We start from the raw sequence: 24,626 nt of genomic DNA on the forward strand, positions 1-24,626 counted from the left end.
CTTGCTTAGTTAATTTGAAGCGTGCCCCCTTGTGCAGTGTGGGGGCAGAGGAAATGTGAGGCCTGCTTGATCCAGGTCCAAGGGGAACAAGATAATGAAAGAGGTGGATGGGTGAGTTATGTCAGACCATGGCTTTCCTTGGGAAATCTGTCTTCTTGCTGCTCCCATGGTGATCATCCTGGGCTGCATATTTTGTCACAGCCTTTCCTAAGGCAGGTCTTTTCCTGTGGACATCTTCCATAGGACACTGGAGAGTCAAGTACAGCCTCTCACGTCTCCTGTCACCAGCTACATTGCAGTTGTGACAAGAATATCACTCTTGTTTCACCCTGTTTAAAAAAAAGAAATGTAGGGGGAAAAAAAAAAAACTCATTTTCTGCTTGACCTTGATATCTGGATGCTGAATTTTATATCCATTAGAGAAATTCATTTCCTGCTCCTTATCTACCCAGCTTTTATAACTTGGTGCTGTTACCATGAGCAGAGCTCTACCAGAAGTTTGGCCAACAAGAGAAAAGCAAACAAAAGATGAACTCGGAGATATGAAATCTGGAGCTGCACCTGCTGCAAACAAGGTTATTCTGAAGCTGGCTGTCATTGCACACTTCAATAATGAAGCAGCAGTGGAAGGTCCCACTAATACCTGCAGAAATTGCCCCACAGCTGAAATATGCATCCCTGTGGTTGTGTCACTCTGCAGTAGCTGTCTGTCTTGAGATCAGAACTCTTCCCTTTATGAGGTGTGGTTTAACACACCCACCTCCCTATGGAGGTCTGGGGGGTTGAAAATCCTCTGAGCACACTGGCATTTCTCCAAATAAAGGGGGAATTTGTGTGCCAAACCCTGAAAATTAGCCTCCAGAGACAGCTTAAATTTGCCAGTTGTTACTTGGGCAGATGTGATTCCCACCCAGGCTTGATGCAGGATTTCAGATTTCCAAATGTGTCTGGACAGTCATTAGATAAATGAGTGTCTGGTGCACAGGCTGCCTCAAAGCAAATGGTATCTGCTCAAAGTTTGGGTCCAAACAGTCCCCCTGAGTACCTGCACATGGGGCTTGGTGCTGCTTTGTGGGGCTGGGAGCTGCTGGGGACTCCAACACGTGGTGAAAGCCTGCAGATAAGGGATATCTCCAACAAATAAGCAGGACACTTATCTGTGGTTGCAGAACAGACAATCATGGAAGGCAGCAGAATTTAGGATAGACACACATGTAAAATACCAGGAAAAAAATAGTTATATAACATGAAGAAATATTGCACAATGCAGTGAAAGGGATATAATCCTTAAAACAGAAAATGACCTTTTGGTTTTAGTTTCTGAATGACATCAGCTGAGATTATGCAATGGTTAACCTGTCTGTAAAACAGGGCAGTTGATATTTACCTGCATCCCCACCACACGAGCCGACAATTAATGCTTGCAAGGCAGTTGGAGGACTTTGGTTGAGTGACTTTGCAGGTACAGAGACAGGCTTTAGAGCTTCCTCACTGAGGAGCAGCAACCAGTGCCTCCACGTGTCTGTGCACAGCCACATGTGCTCACCAACAGATTTCCCAAAGGAGCTCTGTGGTTTCAAATGTGCATGAAATACAGTCCATTGTTGATCAGTTAACATCACCCTACAGTGCCTTGTGCCTGGAGACTCAGTGGCCACCCTACAGATGTGTTGTCATATTAAAAGGAAATGGTTTTTGTACTGTGCATATGAATCCAGGCTAGACACCCACTGTGGATCTTCCTGGTCTTGGTTTCATCCTATCAGAGCATGAAAATATATCTGCTTAAAAGTATCACCTGTACCTAACAATACTAACTTCAGTGGTTCCTACCTCCTACAGCTGTCTGATGCTGCCAGTGTGACATTATTTCCCAAGCTCCATGGGAGGCTGAAAAGTGAAGTGACTGTTAGCACAGGAAGCTGTTTAGGGCAAGGTTTTGTAGAGGGTGTCTGCCTTCAGCATCTCCCGCTCTCAATTTTATGACCTGTTTTTTCAAAGAGCCTCTCGGATCTAGGGAAAAATCCAGGCCGTTTATTTGCCGTGCTTACCTGGGACTTGAAATACACTTTGAAAATCTGGCCCAAATATTTATTCTATAACTAAAAAGAGGAAAAATTCTATTTCTTAGAGTTATAATTGTCAAGGAAATGCTGGTGTCTTTATTATCTGAGGCAGAGCCCTTGAGACTTCTCACATCTATATTTTGCTGAGAGGCACTGTCCTCCCATATGGGTCAGGAAAACAAGGCAGACAAAGCAAAGACTGAGGGAATCATAGGATAGCAGTGATAACATCTTCTGTGGAGTTTATAGTGACCTCATTGCTTTGTCTGGTGATTTGGTTGAGTGTTTTGAAAAAGAGTGAATAAACCAGGGGGAAAGAAGCATCCCATCAGTTGGAGGAAAAAGGTAAGAAAACAATCTCTTGCTAGGAGCTTGTTTCTGTAGGAAGGAGAACCCCCAGCTCTCTGCAAAGGATGGGCTTGACTGGCAACAAGCTGGGACGTCACTTTGAAGGCGGAAGACAGCATGTGCATTGGGGTTCTGCTGCCTTTGAAGCCGTCTTTGTGCCAGCAAGAACTGGAGCTTCTCTGCAAAAAAAAAAAAAGGCAGACTGGTGTTTCACAGAGAGCTGATAAGAGCAAGTGGTTTGCAGCTCAACCAGGAGATAAACAGGTGTCTTAAAATGACTTTTATGTATCCAGGCCAGGATGAGAAAAGGGGAGCTCTTTTCTCTGCTGGCTGTAAAGCCAGGAAGCAACATCTGAAAAGTAGAAGTTATGTTAATGTTTGGTAGGGTCCCATCCACTCTGGCTAGGGTCTCTTTTTTTTCTAGGTGATTCACATCATCTACAGCCTCCATCCTCCTATCCTGCTTGCAGAATTCCAGTTTCCAAGTTGTCAGCCCCTCTGCATAAAGGAAGACGCTGGCTCAGTTTAAGACCATGCTGAACATTTATAGTATAGAGTGAAAAAGTAAAGGTGAAATGTGCAGCCCAGGGCTCCCAGTTCTTTCTTGTGTGCTCCTGGGAATGGAATTTTTGTCCATTGGACTTGAGCTGCTCTAAAAAGCACAGAACAAAAGCTGATCTTAAAAGTGATCCGCAAAGGAATAAATGGCAGGCTCACTCTTTGTTATTCATGTATGGTGCTCAAAGAGCACTTGAAATGGTTGGGATTTTCTGCTGAACATTTTCTTTTTTTAAAATTCTGCTTGGGTTTTGTGGGGTTTGGGTATTTGTTTTAGCAGTGGTTCAAGCATATGTCCCTCCTGAAAAACATTATGGCTGGCTGGGAAACCCATACATTGATAACATGAGGGGACACATGAGACTGAAATGGGCAGAAATGGGAAAAGCTGGGTGGTTGGAGGGGTGATATTCTCCAAGAGGCAGCCTGGCTTTTGTCTCTTACTTAATTTTATTCCTGCCTGCCCTGTGCTCTGTGCCACACGATTTACTCACTGAATCATGCTCAGCAGCTGTATTCACAAGCTGGCATAAATTTATTTTCGTCTGCTGGCCAATTACACCAACTGCCTCAACTGTTGTTTATTTTCTTCTGTTGCATCCTCTTGAGTTACTGTTAACAGTGTCCCTTTTGAGTAGAGATGGGCTTTTTGGCACAGGGGCCTGTCGGCCTGCCAAACTAATGGACCATATCTGTTATTTAACTAGTTGTAAAGGCTCCAGTTTCAGGACAGCTTGCAGTTGCTGCGGCCACCTGTAGCACATTGGCAGGGGTGGAGGCCACTGCCCCTGTGGGACGTAACGTCCCAGCTCAAGAGTGTCCCTTGGCACTGACCTGCCCTCACAGGGACACTTCTGGGGTTTGCCTTGGGGACAAGTGCCCTTCTGTGGCTGAGTGTCACCTCCCTGAGGCTGGGTGGCACGAGCTGGGCTGTGCCAGGGGAGCCTTGCTGCCCATGAGGTCCCCAGCTCACAGCTCCTCTGGCCAGACAAGGACTTGACCATGGAGAGGCTGTGGGAGGGAAGAGCTAGGCAACAGCACCTGAATGCCCAGGACTGGGGAAAGAGGTTAAATTACAGGAGGAATTAATCAGCCTGAAAAGCTGATTAGGGTAAGGACATCTTTCATGCAGTGCAACTGTAACTCTGTCCCATTTTGGGAGGCATCTCTATGCACCAGTGAGACCAGCAAGGATGAGCTCCCACCTTTACAGGATGCTTTGGGCATACAGCACTTGAACCCTGCAGGATCTCCTCTGATTCTTTCTCTTAGCTGTGTAGGATCTATAGGATTTTTGTGCTTGTAAGCTAGGCCTCACCACCACATTTGCCTGTTTCAAGGGAAAAGTGGCTCTTGTGTTTGCAAACTGAGGTTTGGCTCCTATTTAAAAAAAAAAAACCACCTTAAACCAGAGCCCTGCAGGCATTACTGCAGGAACAAGGGCTCTGCAGGTGCCACAGCAAGTGCTGCCTCCTTGCCAATGCAATCTGGACAGGGCAAGGTCTTGCCATAACTACTTGGCCACATGCCTGAGGTTTGTAGGCTAAAAGTGTTCACAGATGAGCATGACAAGCAAACTCAGCAGCCTTGAGGGGTGAGATCTTCATTCCCTTTGAGTCACTTTCATGAGAAGCCCTGTGTTATCCCATGGCAGAAGGGCCTCATTTCTAGATGTGCTATTAGCTCCTTGACAGCCATGACTCTGCTGGACACAGAGGTTGTCTGCATCCTTTTAAGAGCCACAGTTTCAGTGGGTGTTTGCCTTTGCTTGGAGGCCTGTGGCAAAAAGCTGTGCTCTGAAAGCCTCCTCTGAGGCGTTTGGCTTTCTGCTCCCCAGGGACTGGCAGGGCACTCCAGCAAAGAGGGGCCTCGTGCTGCCAAGTTTGGAGTCATTTCCTTCTCCCAAGTGCTCGAGGCTCTCTGGAGCAGAGGTTGCACTGGAGGCTCATCCGTCGCCCTCAGCAAACTTTCCAATAAACAGGAAAGATCGCAGGGAGGCCGACAAGATGGAAATCATTCTCACTCTGACCTTTTGTTCTTCCCCTCCCCTTTTGTCTTAAAACTAACAAGGCGTCGCTTGATTTGTTGCTCCACGAGCTGCCAGATGGAAGTGGAACTCCTTCCATCGGAGCGTGTGGCGGGGCTCAGCGAGGCCTGAGGAGAGCAGGGACGCCTGAGGGGCTCAGCTCACTGCATGGCTGTGGCTGGACCCCATTTCCAGCTGGGGACATGCCACCTGCCAGCCCACACCCTGGCTGCAGTGACACACTTAGAACAGGACAGTCAGTACCCCCACAGCCACTGTCTGCAATGGGGGTTTGGGGTACATGAGCACAGGGCATTATCTCAGCCCACTGCCACTTTTTGTTTTGATTCCTTCTGTAATGTTGCTGATGTGAAGGGGAGGGAAGCCTTTTGTTTGTGAAATGTTCTCTCCAGCCTTTCACTGTAGTCTCCCAGAGTACCCAAAGGTGGTCAGGAAATCTTCCCCTGTGCTAATGAGGCTTGTCCTGCTCTGAGGGGACAAAGAACCATGGCAGGAAGCAGCTCTTTCAAAGAAGATCTCTTCAAAATTGACCAAAAAGGACTGATCCTCTTCTGTGTGATCCATTCCAGCCCTTCCAGACTTAATTGACCTCTGAAAATATGAATGCATGAGAAAATTCAGAGAATTTGTCCTGGAGGCTGGAAGCATGGTATAGTGGTAAGGATACACAACTTAAATTGTGTATCCTTAAGCTGTGAACAAGAAGTGGGAGTGAGAGCTCTGCTGCATGTCTGAATTACCAGGTCTCATTTCTCTCCACCTGGCCCCCTCTATCCCCACGACTCTTTCCTGTGAGGGTACATGCCCTGATGCCCTGTGTTTGAGACATCTTCCAAGCACCATGGCTCTTTGAGTCTTTTCCAGGTGGAAGAAGAGCTCATTTCCCATGGTCGAGGTAAGCTCCTGCCAGCAAGCAGTGTCACACAATGCAGCTTCCAGCAGCTGTTCCCAGGTTCTGTAACACTTCAGCTGACTTTCTGTAACTCACATTCAGCACTTGGCTCTGCACCCACAGAGAGTCCTGACTCCCCTTTGTCAGCTGGAGTCCCATTGAAACCATGATGGGAGTTTCCTTCCAAGACCCCTTCTTTTCATCCTGCCCAAGACTCCAAAAGAGTGTGTGAGGATTTGGATCCATTACACATCTGCAAGGCACTTGGTTGCAGAGAGCCACATCATGAGGTTGTTATACTCTGTGTGGCTCAGTGGGGGTGAGGTGGTTAATGACTAACTTGTAAAACTGCTTGGTGCATGGGTGAACTGAGTAGGTGTTTTCAGAAACAGCTGAGCCAGTTTCCCCTGTCAGGATGGGCTTGGGTGCTGGCCAGTTTTCCTGTCACACTCTCTGCTTGCAAAACTTTGTGGGGTTGAGTTTTGGTTTCTGAAACCTGTCAGGCACAACTAAAATGCAAAAGTGGCATTGCTTGGTTTTGCAGGGCTCCGTAACAACATTCTCTAAGAAGCAGAACAACATTCTGTAAGAAGTAAGTCAAAATACTACTGCCAAAAATACTACTGCATCCATGACTTACACATTGGTTATAGTAGGAGAAGAAACCCAAATCCATCTGGATGATGGTTATCATACCAAGAGCTCAAGGCTCTGTACGTAGTGTCTGGAAAACTGGGTTTGAGGATGGGTGGGAGCTCTAAGCCTGGCTATTTTTACATCCTAGCTCTTAATAACCTATGTTGTAAATCTTACAGTGGAAGATCTCCTTCCCAGGGAGTATAGTATCCTGTCCACTGGTCTTGGTGCCCAGATCTTGTCCTCCAGGCAGTTGTACCTGCCACAGCCCCTGACACTGATTTTTCTGCAGAAAGCAGAGATTTCTAGAGCAATTAGTTCTCTTACAAAACTGGAAATAAGAGTTTCCACCTACCAATACTATTTATAAGTTAACAGTAGTGGACCTTAACTGGAATCCCTGCTGTTTCTGATTCCACTTGAAGACTACATGGTCGTCACAGTCCCATCATGGAGCCTGTGGGTGTGAAAGATGCATCTCATGTTGAGCCATTTCTCTTTTATTCTTATCACACTTGAGCACCTGTGAGTCAGAGGTCTGTCTCTTGCTTTCTTCCCTTCTCTCACTCTCCCTCTGCAGGCTGAAACGGGGGGTTTCTGGTGGACTTTGTCACATATATGAAATTTGGCCATGCAAAATGAAATATTTAAGTGGTGTCAGGCTGCTAATTTTTCTGTCTTCTGCAAACGTTAGGGGTGGCACCTGGGTGCACAGGTATGAATTGTGCATAATTGTGCTTTTTGCAAGGAACCTACACCAGGGTCAGGGGAAAGTCAGCCTACAGATAGAGCAGCCAATTGCTGGGGTCACTGCATGTGGGGACACACCCCAGTGTCAGCTCTTTGCAAGCTACAGAGTTCACACAGTCATGCAATGAACTGCAGAGCTCATGCATGCAAATGCCACTCCAGATCTCTGATCAGCATTTCTCTCCACAAAATTTGAGGGTGTGCAATAGACCTTTAATTTTGCTCTCTGTCCTCTTCTGATAAACCCTATTGCTTTCTTTTCAAAGCCTCTGGACTGGAATTTTCAGACAATTATTCACAATTATGTCAGTTATTTTTCTGTGTGTGGCTAGGATGATTTCTCCCGCATAAATTAATCTGTGTTTATTGATACTGACTTTTAACTGTGGCTTAATTTCCTGGCTACTCATTGTCATCTTTCCACAATTACTCACATTCAGGCTTAGATCAGAAAATCTTGGATAACTTTTAATACTTGATTATTGGTCATTTCACCCATCACTCATTCTCTTTCCAGATGATTATGATTGCACTAGACACCTGAAATTCCAGCACAAGTTACAAGGTGTTGGGGGACTTTCCAGAACCTCTTATTCTGTTACATATGCCAGAATGTACAAATACATGCAAAAATATGGACCCATATCTGTATGTCTTCATTCATACCATCGTTTATTCTTCATTTAACTTCCTATGTTTTAATCTGGTATGGGTTTTTGATATTCCGTGACAATAAATTATTTGGAGATTTTATCAATTATCAGTGTCTTTCAAAACCCAGGTGCAGTGAATCAACCCAGCTGCTCTGTCCTTTCTGGCTGGCAATCCTTCCAAAATATCTGATAGAGTTTTGAGGTACAACTTTGCAAAAACTATGTTTGCTTCCACTGATTCATTGATCCATTGAACAATCTACTGACAGAATTACAGACACGCTGGTTGGGAGGGTCCTCTGCTGATCTCTAATCCAACCTCTATTCAAAGCAGGCCATAAGAGGTGAGGCCAGCACAGCCTTTGTGTCACCTGCTCTGGAAAACCTCCAAGGATGGAGTTTATACCCCATCTCCAGTTACAGGTCCCAAAGCTGCCCATCTGAGCCTTTTGAGCTGAAACTGGGAACCTCCTTTGCTCCCCTTTATTGCTGCCTCCTGCTCCACCCTCTACCACTGGCAAGAAGAGTTTGTTTCCATTACTTATGGCTCTTCTTTCTGCAGTTTCAGTTTGGGGATTCTCCATCCTTGAAGATAATTAAAAGTGGAACAGACAACTCTGAAGGTGACCCTATTTCAAGCAAGGGTTGGCGTAGGGGTCTCCAGAGGTGACTTCCATCCTGAATTATTCCAGGATTTTGCAGTTAGACTGAATTCTAATAGGTTCCTCCACGAGAGACAGGAGTCCAAGGTGACTTATTAGGAGATGTCATCTACTAAAGCACAATTCTGGCATCCCAGGTACTGTCAGAAATTTTCCAAATAGACTTGAGAATCCTTGGCATGTTGGAGCAACGTGAACAAGCAGTTCATCCATGTGTTCTGTTAGTGTTCCTGGGATGTGCCTGTCTTGAGCAAGAGGCTATAAATTGATATTTTGCCTCTCTTATCTTGGATTGTCAGTCCATTTCTGGATCTGGTACTTTTTATAATAACATGGTATCTGGAAGACAAAGCTCATGTCAGCCCTTACCAGCAGGGCATTCTCCTGAAGATAAAGAGCTGGAAAGCAGCACAGTAGGAGCACAGAATCCTATCAGAGCCAGCAGCAAAATACTTAAATGCTGAAATAATTCAACATCTGCTTGGAGCAAGAACTATCCATATGAAAGACATTGATCTGTCCCAGACTTTCAGGCTGAAAGGGACTGTGATGTTCTTTCAGTCTGACCTCCCCCATGACTCAACCATACAACATCATTTTGTATCAAGCTCAGATCTCCCAAATGAGCTTGTATTAAAACTCTTAAGTGAAGGACTGAAGGACCCCATTTTTAGGAGATCATGGTAAGGTTATCCTCACAGCTGGGAAAAATACTCTGTTTCAGTTTTAATTGAGCTTCCACCCTCTGGCATTTGTGTTGGTGGTTTTTTTTTGGTTTGCTGATTTTTGTTTTGTTTTTTTCTGGATTAAGCATTCTTCTACTGCCAGGGTAAATTTGGTTTCCCATAAATATTTTGACCAACTTTCTTACCTTTTTAATACCCTCCATAGAACCCAGAATAACTATTTCTGGCTGGGCTGTAGATATTGCAGATAACCTTGACCTTTGCTTGTTTCTGCTAACAGCGATCCTCTGTAAAACAGAGATAATGCCACTTCCCTCCCTCTCACAGGTGTTGGCTGTTCAAAAAAAGAGACCATTAACATTTCTCAAATGCTACAGTGGGAAGCCAATATTAAAGCAGTCAAAGATCAGAGGCTGCATATTGCATTTACAAACATGGTTTAGTGCAGCAATCTTATCTACTGGAAACTAAATTCTCTGATAGCACTAGAAAATATGAACTGTATATTCATATATTATTATTGCTGTTCTGAATGAAAAGACATCATCTAAAAATGGTTGTGTACATCAATAACTGGATACACTTGAAAAGGAGAAGGTATTTGGTGAGAGTAGGGGTTAATTGTTTCACTTGTAAGGGACCTTGGGATAAGGCATTGCAGACCTTGTTAAGAGTACTTCTCATAGGAAAAGGCTTTTAAAAATGTAAAAACAGAAGCTAGTCTATTTGAGTCAGTTCATCTGTTTACTCTAGATGGGGCTTTTACTTGTAATGGAGCCAGTCGTCTCAGCTATCAGCCGCACCATTTACAGTCAAAGGCTAGACCAAAATAGCTCCTTGGTCCTTCTGATTTTCTATTTTTGTCAATGATCTACTTAAATGCTGACTATATCCCACTTAGGACACTCGGATCAATCTAATTGGCTAAGCATCACTGAGCTGCAGAGTGGCGGAGGAGTGGATCACCTCTCTATATTTAAAATGAATGTATATGAGGCGTCCTTGTGGTGAGTGGCTGTGGGCAGGCCTGGCACTGCAGAGTCATGGCTGGGGACTGGGAAGATGCTCCACTTTATAACAAGGCTGGTGTCTCCCACACTGTTGCTCTGTGGTGCAAAGTGCTGTGCAGGGATGAGTCAGGAAAGTGGATGCTCTCCCTCTGCTGCTTCCCATGCTGGAGTCACCTCGTCCTGAAAAGCCACCAGGGATGGATTCCACCTTCCTGGTGATAGGAAATCAGTCAGTGGTGTGGGAGTGTTCTAAACCACGTGTCAGGGAGCAGTCTCTGCTCTCAGCTATGGCCCTTGCCTGAAGGCCTGAGGAGGTGCTCCCTGCTGTCCACCATTTTTGGTTATTCATAAGTGATGTAGGTGGCTTTATTTATCTGGTGGTCCAAACATGGTGCAGGGCTGGTATTTGGGCTTGAGCAGCAGCCCAGAAATCCATCCATATTTCCATACACAGGGACTGAAAGGCTGATGCCCTTGCCTTTCTGCTACCCTGTTGACAAGTTATCATCAGCAGAGCTGTCTCCAAGTCTGCATTGCAGAAATCATTTATCCTCTGTGGCAAAAACAGATATTGAATCAGAAAGATGAGCCTTCTTCCAGATTATCCTGGGTGAAGGCTTCGGTCACATGTCCTGTGTAGCTCCTGTAGAACATTTGTAGGTTGACACAGAGTGGTTCAGCATTAACCAGCATTAATCAGTAATTATTTAGTTGATGAGTTTCAGTTAAGCAGAAATGCAGAAGAGGTTGGGTCCAGCTGTTAGAGTAGTGCCTGTGTAGTGCCAAAGAGTCTCTCTTCTGATTTTCAAAGCAGGAGGAGATTTTTTTAAATGCTCACAGAACCCCCCATTGTTGTTTATGACACTACACAGACTCTAAAGGAAAGTTAAGGAAAAGCAAATATCCTCTTTATTTTTAAATGTAACCTGCTAAAACAAATGAGTCCTCATGCCATCTTTGGGGAAGGGATTGGGCCAGATGTGTGTTTGGGAGCTGTTGGACACATCAGGGGGATTGTGCTCAGTGGTACTGTGTGCTCACAGCCTTGGTTTTGTTCAGAGAGCAGGTGCAGACTGTGCAGAATTACTTTAAAAAAGTCAAATCCCAGCATGACAGGACCAGACACAAGAAAGTCTTGGTAGCTTGGTCACAGGTTCCATGTAAGGTCATAATCAACTGTGGCAAAGCAAACAAGTTCTTTAATGTTGTTCTGTATTGCTTTAATTAATTAAACACTGGGAAACCCAAGTCATAGCCTAGGTCTCTCCTGGTTAGTAATTACAAAAACTGTTTTGGCAGGATCCTAAATAGCTAGGATCCCTTTCCTTTCCTTCCCTTGCCTTTCCTTCCTTTTTTTTCCCCCCCTTTTTTCCTTTTCTTATATTTTTTTTACCAGTAAGAAAGGCTTCATAAATTATTATTTCCTTTCCGAATTTTTTTTAAGAAAAAATAAAAGGATCTGGCATTTTTCCGCCCATCCATCTTGGATTTCATGCAAAAGTGCCGTGTTCAGGATAGTATTTAGTCTTTGCCAAATGGGAAAATTTTAGATGCCACTGTGGAATATAGGTGTGTTTTGTGTCCTTCTGCTGAGGACATGCCCTGTGTTTTTGTTAATGGTGTTCTTCCTGTTTTGGGCTTTTCTGGTATCCTATTAACAATATACCACACAATATTTTAACTGGCAGTGTTAGTTATAGGCAGTATGTAAACAGAATTTTTCTCAAAAGCTCTGTCTCTGATACATGACAAAAGAAATGTATATGGGTAATAACCCCCAGCCAATGCAGTGTGCAAACTAAATCCTTACCTTCTTTGCAGCAGTAACTTCCCTGGTGTTATCCTACACGTCATTCCAGTGGCATTAGTGCAGGATGGAAAAGGAATGGAAATTTTGATTTTATTTGATTATATGATACGGGCAAAACTCGTGTGGCATCGCTGGTTTGAATTTAATAGCACAGGCTCAGCTGATGGGCTGTTTCATTGCTCTTCACTGACCTGTCCTGCAGTTGAGGACACAGGAGGTCTGAGCAGACATTTCCTCTGTCTCACTCAGAAAAGGGAAAAGCATTTGAACAAGGAAATCTGCACTCAGAAAAAAAATAATGTTTGTGAAATTATCCTCTCTTTGGGAACAGCTTTGGTTTAAGTCTTACTGTTAGTGGAGAAGGTACCCCATGGTTGCCCAAGCTACCTGAGACCAGGTCCTTAACAATTCCTGGAGAATGTGAATGCACCTAATCAGCAAATTTATTGCATTTTTCTGTCATTTCCCATGAAATGGTGGTTGGGTGCCCCTGGCACACTGTCTGCTCTGGAGGTCATAGGGTGTTCTGGAGGGATGGGTGGTCACCAGGTGAACAGGTTGAAAATAAATAAATAAATGCCTTGAGGGGGTGTATCAAATTCAGGTCGCCTTGTGTGTGACAGGGAAGAGCACGGCAGGCAGAACGGACAGGAACAGATTTTGTTTAAATTTAGCTGCAGTGTTGTGGTTGGAAAAGGCTGATGAGAACTTGGCACTTAACTCCTCACCTCGTACTGCTCCCCCCAGTAGGGCTGACAGCCTCCAAACACAGCATTGCTGGTGCAGAGCCTGGGCAAACACCCTTTAAATAACCTCTTCCCTTCTGAAGACTGTTTTGCTGAGCTGTTCTATTTTTTAGCATCCACAATAGTGGCCAATGTTTTAGCATGTGGAGGGGTGTAAGTCCCACACCAAAAGCAGGTGGATAATGAACTGATGTGAACCTCCCTGTCAGACAACCACCATCTGCAATTTTGGGTTATGTTCCATGACTCCCCTCCCACCCTGTGGTCCAGGTAAGACTGGCTGATCTCTCATCTCTTGAAGCCAATTGCACCATGAGGCCACTCTGGAATGCACAGGAGCTGATCCCACCTTCCTGTTCTCTTTGCTCTCTCCCAGCCCTCTCACTGCACAGGGTAGGTGGGATCTGGGCCTGTTGTTGACAGCTGTTTATCTCCTCAGCTCCACTTCCCATGCCAAGCCCCTCTGTTTGTCTTCTGGGATATGATGCCTCCAAGTATCCCCAGTGCAACCTTAGGTCAGGAAAAGCTGGCACAAGATTTTGGCATCTGATGACTCCAGGTCCCCCACGACTACCCCCTCTGTGCAGGCCTGTGAACTTTCTTAACTCAGAGCAAGTAAGGGAGGCCACTGGAAGCTGTGCTGCCATCAGCTTCCTGTCTGCAGGGAAGTTGTGGATTCCACCAAACCAGTATTTTTGCCAGAAAGTTACAAAGGAAACATTACCTTCCTCAAAAGTAGGAGAACGCCATGCTCTGCATTCCAGGTAGCAGGGAAGCAAGCAAAGAGAAAAACCTTATTCCTTATCCATCCTTCCCATGCCAAAAGATACAGTTCTCTGAGTTTTCCTATGCTGGCACATTATAAGCACCAGTAATGTAATTTTTTTTCTAGCTATGTCCTGAGCCTTTGATTTTCCACAAAAGAAGTGCCAGTGCTGTCCCTGTCACCACCTGCAAAGCTGCTAAACATGGCTGTTGTCCCCACTCATGGGATGGGGACAGTGCTATCTATTTTGTGTAGTCCTACAGAAAGCACATCAGCTCCAGTGGAAACAAGCAATGGATTTCACTGGAGAGGAGTACTGCAGACAGTCATCTCAGTATGGTTTTCCATGCTGCTATGCTTGTTTTATTTTTGATGACAGAATTAATGACCCCTCAAATGAATATTTAAAGCTTCCTTTCTTTTTCAGTTTGATTGGAAAAATAGAGACATTTTAAAAAAGTTGTGTGCCCCTGTTTTGTGAGGTAACAACCTGGTTTTTATCCCCTGCCCTTCCAGGTGATATCCACCATGCCCAATGTTTGTTTTCTGCACCAGGGATTCAATTAAGTGTGTTAAGCACCCTGAAGAAAGAACCTTCACTGGTGTCTGTGCTGCTCAGCTTAGGTCAGCAGGGCTTGCAATAGAGATGGACCTTGAAATGGACCTTGGATGTGTTGCAGGTATCTTTAGACCTTCTTCCAGGAAAGGAAGGAGAACTTTTGATCTCTCCTTTCTGTGCCAAGATGAAATCAAAATGGTGCACTGGAAAATGAATAATTGCTTCTGGTCTGAAGTTGTGGGAAGCCTAATGCTGAAGGTTTAGGACCGTGTTTTTCACACTGTAATGGCCAGGAATTGTGTCCTCACGGAGGCTGCAGGACTGAATGCCAGTAAACTGTGCATTGTAGGAGCTGGGGGGAGCTGAGGGTGTTACTGCACTCCCAGTTTTTAAGTCTCTTTTCTCTCTCTTCCTCCCTGCACTAGAGACAAGCCCAGCTGCCTGCCCAGAGAGAAGACCTGTGTCAAAGCACCCTCACTGACAAATGAAAGCCCCCTGTGCTGAGATTATGAGGAACTTTCTGGTCGTGGGAACATTTAGACAAGGGTATACGAGCCTCCCCTTGCCCTGGCAGTGACCACGGCTCCAATCCCAGTCCTGCAGCACGACCGCAACTGGGGCAGCTTGTGACTGCTCTTGGACACAGACCCCAGGGCCCCAAAAGGTGAAATGTGAGGACAGAACTCTAGGCATGACCTCACCTGATGGACATAAAGTGGGAAAAGCTGCTGGAGCATCCTCATACCTCGTGACCTTTGAGGAGCAACTCAGGAAAAAATGCCATGGCATGATGGGGAATGGCAATGAGAGCTGCTGGCCATCAGGAAGGAGTCAAAGGAAAGGTGGCCACTTTTCCAAAACAGAGCATGTTGCAGCTGCCTGTGGCACTGCCTTGCAAAAGTGATGGGTTATGTGTGTGGGGAGAAAAAAACTATTGAAAATAATAGCATAATTGGCTGTCTGGCAGGCTAAAACTTCAGCAGAAGCTGTGATTATACTTGTCACTATCTGTTAACCTTCAAAACAGGTGTTGTGAGTTTGAGGTGCCAAAACGGTGCTCAGGCTGCAATCTGTGTGTGACAGGAGCATGGGCTGGAGGAAGGGCTGGGGGCCCTGCCAAATGGGCACAGGGGCAGAAAGGGGATGGTCCTGGGCAGGCAGAGCGTGTGACACAAATGGATTTGGCTGCCTTTGAAAGGGGAGCACGTCCTGGCAGTGCTGGGACCCAGCAGGACATGTCCACAGCTGATGGCAGACGGTGCTTCAGTAGGGACCCCAGCAAAGGGGTTCTCTTTTGTAGCCTGATTTAACAGCTGAAGGGTTTGGGCTAGGTTCATTAAAGTTCTCAGATTACTTAAATCTGTAATAATCAGCTGGAGAAACCTTGACTCCTGCCACGATTTTGAATTTTTATTTGGTTTTAGGAATTGGGATTACAATTCTTTGTTGCACTCTTGGTCCTGCTCAATGTCTTGTTTTAATATGGTTGTTCTTGTAAGAGCCAAAAAAACTGTGAACATTTTGTGTTTAATATTTTTTTTTTTAAATAAACAAATCGAAATGCAGTATTTCAGCAAAATGAAAGAAAAAAGAAAAAGAAGTGTTTTCTTTTTTCTTCTCATTATAAACCTCATTGTGACAAGTGTGTTGGGGTCTTGCAAGGCTGCATTGCTAAGTAAAGTCAACAAGCATTGTAATGCTTGGCATGTGTGGAAGGTGAGTGAACAACATTAAAATGGGAAGATTAGGTAGGGCTCTCTAGAATACCTAAAGAATCTGAAATACAAGACTTTGAAGAAAAATGTTAGGGATGAAGATCAGGAGATCCTAAGGTGCTAATCACTGGTATTTGGCATGGCTTGAAAAGCAAAAAGGCTGTCAGCACACTTAAAAATCTCCTCATCTTGTCTAACTTAATGTAATTAACTTTAAAATTCAAACTCAATCAGGGATGAAAATGTGCTGATACCACATGTATGAGCAAGATAACTTTGTGTCTGAGTTCCACCATGGGAGTCCCACTAAAGCAATCCATGTCAGGTTATCTGAGGGTTTTTAAAATTACACCTGTATCATGCCCTTGTCACAGATAAGAACAACTCGGAAACATTCTCATGTGAATGTGCGTGACAGTCATCAAGCAGAAATAGCTGATTGTTGGCATAACAACAAGTTTACTCTAATTGTTGATGAAACTCCAGAGCTGGTATTTTTTATTCCTGCTACTGTTTATTAAACAGATGTGGGTTTGGGTGTGAAGTCAGCAGGTGTGGAAAATCTGTTTCTACCATCAGAGTTGGTGCTGCGGGGCATTGTCTCAGTTTGGGGTCTTTTTTTATACTGTATTTTGGAATATTGCAAATCATAATGCGATAACTGAGTACCCATAAACAGTCTCCTGGCAGCATATCTTGATGATCAGAGATGTGGTGCAAATGTGCCTCCTTCCCTCAGGCATTCTCATGCCCTGCACCTCCCACCCTGTTCCTGAAAGTGGGAGAGTTCACACCAAAGGTTATGGCTCAGGGTGACCTGAGCAAAAACTGCTGTCATTTCCAAGCTCTCTGCTGCAGGACAGGGGTGGCTGTGCTTTGTCTGTCTGAGGAGGACAGTCTTGGTGCCAGGGATTTGCAACCCCTGCAAGCCTGGCTCCAATGCTGTTATTTCCCAGCTGGAGGTGGAATGGCACACACAAAGGCTGTCCTTTTCCTTCCTTCAAGAGAGTCAACAGGCACATCTAGAAGTAAGGAGGAATAAATTCTCATAGAGAGCCAAAAGCAGACTGATATCAATGCAAAGCTTTGGTTTTATTAATTCTTGAATGGAGCTTGCAAAATTCTTGGTGTAGCTGCACCTGTGAGACATCAAGATTTGAGAGTATAGAGCTGTGAAGCAGAAGAGTTTATAAAAGCTGAGGAGCTTTGGGGTATTTAAAAGAACATTTCCTTTAAAGTAGCGAGCAATGCTTTCTCTATGGCCCTAGGGAGAAATTTTATTAGAGAGAAACATAGGTTGAAGTATTGCCTTGGAAAAGAGGGATCTGTTTTCCTGCTGAAAAGCATTGGATCAATTTCTCTGAAAAAATTAGATGTTAAAGGGACTTGTGTGGAATTTAACCTGCTGATAAGAGTGAGTGCCTTCTGCAGGAAAATAACTCTCCAGATCTCTCAGACTGTGTTGATTCCATTTCCACTGACCACAATGGAAATTTGGGCACTTTGCTGTGCTCCCATGTCCTAATCTTGGATCTCAATCCCACCCCTCAAGTCACTGATGGTTTTAAAGCAGGTGTGATGGTTCAGAGATTCAAAGTGAGTTTCATCTCCATATGGTAAAAGGGCTGTTGGGAAATGTAGAAACCACGGCACAAAGGGATCAGCAGCACGAGCCACATTCATTCCCTGAACTCAGTAACCTGCCATTGCACGCTCCATCTGGGAGTGGGGATTATTTCAGAAAGTTCAGGACAAAAAGGGAATTTATCTCTTCACCTCAAGGAATTGATATGCCTTACTTCAGCAAAGAAATGACAGATTTAAAAGAAAAAAAAAACAAACTAGGAAGTGTTTCAGTTATTTTTGGAGACCATGCCTCATGTCTGTTTCTGACTTGGGTGGAAATTAGATGGAATTGACTGTTTCTCTTCCACTCCTTCACAAATTCTTTATTTCTTTATATCAGAGGTTAATTACTGAAGCCAGAGAAGAGTATTTTTTATCAGCTGTGGCTGTCAACAGGTGTTTTTGGATGGCACTGCCTTAAAGCCTTAAACCATTCTTAAAATAGAATACTGACAAAAAACTATTCATCAACACAACTAAATAAAAATTTTACAGATTACAACTGGTAATTTTAAATTAAAAATTAGGTCAAATTGTACAAGCACTAAATAGGACCTCCTTCATCCATCTAAGATTGATAACAAATATTTTTGAAAGAAAGTAAGTCTGTATTTTGTGTCACATTTTTCTGATCCCCAAGTATTTCTTACTTGGTGAGTACATGGAATATTTCCCATCTCGCATTTCTGGAGATGAGAACAAGTGAAACCAACAGGTTTTATCTGTCTCTGTCTTTGGCAGTGATTATAACAGCAACTTTTAGAAGTTCTGTTTTCCATAAATTGCAAAATATTTAGAATACCTCCTTGAAAACTTTAGTAGTTAAGTCTTGTAAAAATGTTCTGTTATTGCAACCCTTAGTGAGTGCCAGGATGACAGATTTATACTTATTTGATCATTTCCTTCACTCTATCCAAACATTGCAATAGTATTTGCTTTCTCTCATGTTTCTGCCACTGCTGGGCCTGAGTTACTAAAAGCAGCATCCAGAGGAACTTCCTAACCTGCACTTTTAGTAGTCCTGGTGCCACGTATCTCCTTGTTAAAAGTTACTTTAGTAGTGACTGTTTTCCTTCCATTTTTGATTATGCCCTGAGTAGAAAATATTCATTCTTTCCTTATGATATGAACATATCCTGGTTTACTCCTGGGAAGGGTAGGGACATATTTGTTAAATACTTCTGATTTTCAGTGCTCTTACTATTCATGGGCTTTTAGTATTAGTAGAGTTACTCTTGGTCCCAATGGACTCAAACATCTGGTCCCTAATGTTTGTTTTTTTCTGTCCATATATACTTCCTCACATCCCTTTGCTTCCTTATTAATTTTGTATAGCTCCAGGATGTATTTTCAGTGTTTGTAACATCTGTCTTCTAAACATCCATCCATTACTATTGCTTATTTTGCACCCTTTTCTATTTTAGATTTTGGAGCCATGCTTTCCTCCTTACTTACAGTTTTAGTCTGATTTTGTTGTTGTTATTTGGTTCTTTTTACATCTAGCTAAATAATTTTAAACTATTCATTGCATGCATCACATTTAGTCTTCGGTCCTTCCTTACAACTGGCTTGTACTTGTTTCAGCTTTGTGAACCTGGTTGTGTTGAAATACCATGTGCTTTTAACTGACTCAGACAGGGATCCAACATAATCATTTCCACCTTAGTTACCGTTAACTTTTATTTCTTGGTTAGAAAATTGTCATCCATGATTTGTAGAAATTCCAGAGGAGTTACTACTGCCAGCAGGAGATTTTGATATATATCATCCTGAGTCCAATTTTCCCATGACAGTCCTGCACCCATGATAGATAAATGGCTTTGGAGCCACCCCACCTAATTTTGAGGGTGGTTTAGCATTGAGGCAGGCAGCTATTATAACCTCATTTTGTGCTTTACCCATCTGGATGTGATCAACAAGCAGTCAAAATCATTTGCTCCTGAGCTATCACTGCTACAGAAGAAATTAATGCCAGCCTTGGTCTCTTTTGCACACCTGATACTCCTCTGGAAGGTTACAGTCACTGCTTCCACCTCACTCAAAAAAGTAGATAATTTTCCTGGATTTTATTAGCAGGAGTTAAAAATAACAGTTTGACAAAGATTTTTGAGAAATATTTCACAAATGTAGATGAGCAATTTTAAATTGTTTTTCCAAGGTTATACTTTTACACGTAAAAACTGTGTTTCCCCACCCTCTCACTAACTTTTGTTATAACACCTATAAAATGCTTTATCTTTTAATAAAAGTTGTGTTTGAAAAGTTGGGAATGAGGGAGATATAAGGAGATAAGCTTTCACAAGGCTTCTTTCTGAACTGTGCTCTTAAAACATGGTAAGGATGGATAAGCAGTGATAAGAACTTCAGAGGCTGAGTTCTAGTTGGTGTGATGATTATTCTCATCAGCAAAGGCAAGAAGAAACTCTATAATCAGAAAAAACTGAAGAAATTAAAGTGATCCAGAACAGGATCCTTTTGCATTCTGCTTTTGCTTATTTGTGAGGCCAGACTGTCATCACCTTTTTGGGTTCAGCAGACCACACATGGAAGTATTCACAGCATTTAGTGTCAATTTTCAGCATTTGAAACTGCTGGTCCAGCAGGGGATACACAGGAGAAGGGTGACATCCTCGGGAGCAGGAGGCCCCATGGAGACACTGCTGTCCTCAAGGTGGTAACTCCCAAGCCCCATGCCCAGGGGCTGAATGTTACTGAAAGGCAAATATTGACTTCTGACAGAGTTTGGAGAAATTCATGTGGGTATTTCCAAGAGTTTATGAATTAACCAGAAATGGAGATAACTCCTAGGCTATCTATTTCATCAGCTAAGAAACTGTTGACTGAAGCCTAGTGTGAGCCAAGTACCTACATGCACTGTGTTTCAAAGAATTAATCATATCTTCAGATGTGGAGCTTTCTAGTTAGTTTAATTACTGTCCTTTTTTTTTTCTTCAGTAGCTAAATGGATCTGATGACAATTCTTTTTTTTTTTTTAGTAGATGAAAGAGAAGCAGGCTTCAAAACAGATAATGAATTTCTTCTAACTTGTCTGGAGACTGAAGAGCCATAATTCTGATTGATCAGATATTGTCTGCCTCAGAGAGGCACCAGATGTGGTCCAGATTTTAAATAGATGCTGCTACTGTCAAAATGCATTCGCTCCCTCCTGGTGTAACAAAGTGAAGTCCATCTGTCTGGAGTTGTGCACTTTTTTTAGTGGTAATAACAGTTAACATCAACAATAAGCTTTGTCTCATTAGTATCACATAATCCCTACCACCAAGTCCCCAGTTTCTGGTCCCCATATTATCCGCCATGGAAAAAATAAAGACCACAGCAGGAGCTAAGAAGGTCAGTGCATTCTCAGGGTAATCAGCTGTAGTAAATTCAATTCTGACAAGACAAGGCTTGCAAATGTCTGAGGAATTAAGGGATCATCTATAATTTCATATGTTGAGTGGGAAAGTGTCCTTCCAAACATTTATTAATTACAGATGAGGGTGCATATGGTGATCATCCTTGGAAAAATATCTGCTGAAGCAAAGCAAGAAAAATAGATGTAACTGTTTGCTACTATTTCTAAAGAAAAACTACTGGTCTTCTCACTTGGCCTATCAATGGTTTCAGCCAGTATTCTTTCTCTCCCCGTGTTTATTGCTCTGTTTTAGCAATAGATGCCTGTCACTCCTTATGAAACCTTTTGCATAAAGGGTTTCCACTGTAATCAATGGAGGACCTTGCCTTGGCTTTAGTCTGGCTCAGTGCCCTCACTCCAGGGTTTGCACAGCTTAAGAAGTAACAAGTAAAGAACAACAGACAAAAGGGCTTCACATTTAGAACTGAATTTTTCACTTGAAGATCTTGGAGCACTTCGGAAAACTTAATTACTCCCCTTTGAGGTCTGTGTTGTTCTTTCTGTTTTACAGATGAGGAAATTAAAGCACAGGGAGGTCAGAAGCTAACATTTTCCAACTTGGGCAACTGAAGGTAAGCACTTACATCCACACCTTCCTTCCTCAAGAGGAAGTCCTCAACACTTTCACACTCTTTTTGCATCTGTGTTTTGAAAGTGTGGGCTATATCTTAGCCAAGAGCTCTCCAAAAGTCACCAGAATTGGAAAGGCCGTTAAATTGTATTAAAAATAAGAGATGTAAAGTGTGTAGCTCATTTCCCTTAGTGCAACCAGGACTGAGGAGAAGCAATGAAAACAAAATGCAGTGGGGACTGAATATCCAGGGAGGGAAAGACCTATTTAAGTAAAAGAATAAATTTGCCATGAGAACAGATTTATCTCAATTAAACACAAATAAGCCTGTATTGAAAATTAGGAGAAGATTTGTAATAATCAGAGGAGTGAGGTCTGGGGACAAATGGGGAGCCTGGGGGAGAATAATGTCACTCAGGTTGAGATGAAGTTGGATCAGAATTTAAGAGAGATGAAAGGATGCTGTACCAGCATTTCCAAGGACTGGACTCGGTGGGTCAGCATGTGGTTCCATGTTGTGTTCACAGTATTGCAAACCAGGTTTTTAACCCACACATAAACTCCAGGATAAACCAGTCTTCCTCCTTTCAGGGGCCCCTGGGTGCTTCTTCTTTAGGATTTAGGTTGTTTGGGCAGGAATGCTATTGGTGCCACAGAAAAAAAATGAATACCTGATGACATCAAATACTGCTCTCCCTTTAGACCTGCAGTGCCTCGTATGCCAGATTGCAGCTATTGTATGAAGAATTTTCAGTTCCTTTTTGTGCCTGGCGGCTGATTGAAAGTTCATATTATTTATGGCAGAAAACAGCAGTGTACTTTTGAGCCTGAGGAAGCTGGGAAAGTGCAGTGGGTGTCAATCAATTAAGCTATTCAACTTATTTATGAAACAGGACAAAACAATGTCTAGGATATGAATTCCCATCTCAATGGGATCCCCCCTGATATAAAATGTCAGAGCTGAAAAAGGGTCAGCTCATGACCCTTGAATATTCTTTTAAACTATTTGCAAATCAATACCTCTTCTCTGGGTTTGTGCAGGGACCATCGTTCTCTTTTATTATAAGTCACGGGGCATAGACTGCTTATCAGGGAGTGTGGAGACAGATCACTGCACTAAAGCAGCAGCTGGCTTTGGAGACTGGGCCTGACTCATTTCTGGGGGGGGCTCACTTCACTCTACTCTGGTAGAGCAAAGGATTTTAAAGTGAGCATAATTATGGGTTTTGCTGACTCTCGGGCTCCTTAATATCTGCTGGAAGAGCAAAGAAGTCCTTGGCCATGCATGCAGTTGGGCTTGTGTCCCTCTTACTGGTGCCTGTATCAGCTAGGAACATCATCTGCCATTTTGACTTCCAAGTTTTTTTGCCAAGAGGATGCAAAACCCTGGGTTTTGGGGTTGCTGTCCCAAATTGTCACCCTCTCTCTCTTAGTAATAACCTGCTGTACAGGTAGGGCCTGAATGGACAGATGGCCTGATCCTCAGCTGAGCATCTGGCCTATTAAGCTCTCTAAAAAGGCATCATCTTTACAAATCCCAGTCTTAATCTCATTGCCCACTGTGTGACCCATGGGGGTTTCAGATCAGTGCCAAAGAGGGGAAGAGGAGGAGAAGGAGGGCAGCTGGAGGATCTGTGGAGTCAGGGGAAGGGAGGTCCCTGCAGGGCAAGTCTCCAAGCTGAGTGCTGAGGATGTGACCATTTCTCACCATGAGGAGTTGGAGAAGGTCAACAGTCCTGGCTACCTCGAGCCCTCCTGCAGGAGGACGTGCACAAAATGAGTCCTTGAAATAGTGGTCCAGGCCTTTGGATAGGTTTATCTAAGGGACCTCCCACTGAATCTTCTCATGGCATCTTCTTTATCCTTGCAAAAACATGGCATCATCCCAATGCCTTTCAGCAGCTCTTGGGCCAGCTCAAGCCGAGACAGGTGAACTGAGGATAAAACAACAGAGGGAGCGCCCCGTTGCCTGCTGAGGTTTATCAATGAGAGCTTTTTGCCAAAGGGAGATGAAGAAGACAGCAGTTTGCAAGGAAGGGAGCTGTTCATGCCAATGATCCCATCTCCTAACAGCATGCCATTCCTCATGGGAAATCAGTGTACACAGCTTTTGTCTACAAGGCCAGCAGTGTGGTATATCCTGTGAAAAAGGGACTCTTCCTTGTACTTTGCCTGTTAAAGAACAAACCTTGAGGAAAAATTTGATAGTGTTAATAGCATGTGAAAAAAGGGAAGAATTTCAAAGTTGAACTTGTATAGTACTGAGTGACCTAAAAGTGGTCAGCTGTGGACTGGTTTCAGGGTGGATCAGGCCCAAATATAAAATAATTTAGAGCAGACTTGGATAACATTCTTTTAGAATTAAAGACATTAAATGGACCATTTGAGTTCCCTGAGATTTTCCCCTCAAAAATTCAGAATGAATTCCTTAAAAAATTAATAGACACAGATGCATTACGTGCTTTATGGTACTTAAGCATAGAGATGGTCCCCTTCTGTTTTTCAAATCTAAAATATTTTAATGTATTTTTGAAAGATTAAGGTAGCAATCTTTTTTTTATTATTATTCAACCCATTTTAATACCTGAAAAAGTGAGTAATGATGATATTTTGAGTTTGTGTTGCTGGAAAAAATGTATCAGTGAAAGTCTCCCCTATGTCTCTAAAAGAAAATTTGGACACTACTTCATCTGCAGCTTTGTTTGCACTCAGTAATTCTGGTGCAGGCCTGTAATGATGGATGGTAGGAAACGTGAAACAAAAGCCCCCAAAGAATCGGAATGTCTTGTTGATTGGATATTTTTAAACAGGATTTTCCTTTAATTAGTGAATCTTGGAGAAATCACTATTCACTTGGGTGTAAGACGTGCAGTGAAATCTTATATCAACCCAAAAGGGCTGAAAGGAAAATGAACGTCTAGGCATAAGCAGGAATGTAATACAAGTTTTTTCCATTTATTGCAGACAGACACTCTTCAAATTCAAGTCAATCATTCCAAGTCTTTATTTCAGGCTTTCATCTAGAAACGTTATTTTTGGACATTCTTAACTTTAAATGCATATAGAGTTCTCTAAAATACTATTCAAAAGGACAATTCACAGATACAACT

This window comes from Poecile atricapillus, chromosome 4 (assembly GCF_030490865.1).
Source record: "Poecile atricapillus isolate bPoeAtr1 chromosome 4, bPoeAtr1.hap1, whole genome shotgun sequence".
In the NCBI taxonomy this organism is placed as follows: Eukaryota; Metazoa; Chordata; class Aves; order Passeriformes; family Paridae; genus Poecile; species Poecile atricapillus.